This window comes from Pundamilia nyererei, unplaced genomic scaffold, assembly GCF_000239375.1.
Source record: "Pundamilia nyererei isolate P.nyererei 1_Seehausen unplaced genomic scaffold, PunNye1.0 scaffold03126, whole genome shotgun sequence".
In the NCBI taxonomy this organism is placed as follows: Eukaryota; Metazoa; Chordata; class Actinopteri; order Cichliformes; family Cichlidae; genus Pundamilia; species Pundamilia nyererei.
In genome coordinates this window covers 1-1,356 of record NW_005190527.1, presented here as the reverse complement: position 1 = coordinate 1,356, position 1,356 = coordinate 1, and positions in this window count along the sequence as shown.

The following is a 1,356-nucleotide window of genomic DNA, read 5'->3' as shown; positions in this document are numbered from 1 at the left end:
AAATGTTCAGGGTGGAATTGAAATAAAGAATGAGAGGAAAGCAGCGGTGGAAGAGGAGCATACAGAAAAAAGTGAGTCTTACCTTTTCTAAATAAACAGTCACAGAGGGAGAGAACACAAACAGACATCTGGCAGACCGTACAGGCGATCAGGTTTATCCTGGAAACCCTAAATCTTCCATTAATCATCTGAAGTTTAGTTTATTCTGGAATAATTTCACCAAAGCTTTTTAACATCAGCCCTCGTGATGACCGGTGATCAAATACGTTCTCACAAATGTAAAGGTTTGAGAAGTAAAAACACTTTTAATGGTGATGTTTGCATCGTACGTGCACACACAGAACTGATGTTAAACACTTTGTGAAGACGAGCTGCTACGCAAAGCAAAAACTATGTTATTTCTTTTTTTGTACTTACCATGTAAGTTTAATAACAAACAAGAATCCAGTGAATTTACTGCACAGTTTTCTAATATAAAAAAATCCACATTGCATTAATATATCTGACACACCCTCCCTGATAATTATGAATAATGTCGGTATTTGGTTTCTAAATCATATCCTGATAAAAAAGCAGCAAAAATAGAAACTGGAAAACAAAACAAAATCAAAAATGTGATGAATTTGCAAATCATCTAGATCTTTAGTACAGTTAGATTTTCTCTCAAACAAGAATGCATTTAATTCATCTTTTTTTTGCTGTCGTCTAAAGCACACATCAAATATTCTTATGTGGATCCTGTTTTCACAAGATTCTTGTTCTTATGTCGAGATAACGACAATGATGGATCTCGAGATGAGAACAAAACGGGACTCTTGCTGTTAGGAAAAACGGGAACCACGTAAAAATATCCGATGGTACACTCGGATGATTGCGGTGCATTCTGTTTTGAAAGAGGTTTTTCTTATGTCTTGTCACGTGACATCGATGCCAACAAAACAGTGATGAGTGGTTAGAAAAGTAAACGGAGAAACAAAGAGCTTAAACTACTTTGTTACACTACAAAGACTGGGCTCACCACCACACAGGAATCACATCATCCTCTCCCTCACAGGTTTTTATTAAAACACTCGTATGTGAAGTTTAAGCTGTTCTGTGGACTCTAGCTTGACTTGATGTGTGCTTCTGATAAGTGTGTCATCTTCTTTTTACCTGTACAGCGTTTTCTTCTTGTCCAACCACCTCACCCTCTGGCTCTGTGAAGGTCTCCTCATAGTAATAATCAGTCTCTGTAGGGGTGTGGCCAGCCTCAGAATATTCAGTGTCTACATCCTAATTGGTCAAGTGGACAGGAAGTGGGGGAGCAGGGAGGAAGTAAGCAAATTCGATTGAGAGAGTATGGTTAGTTCAAAGTCT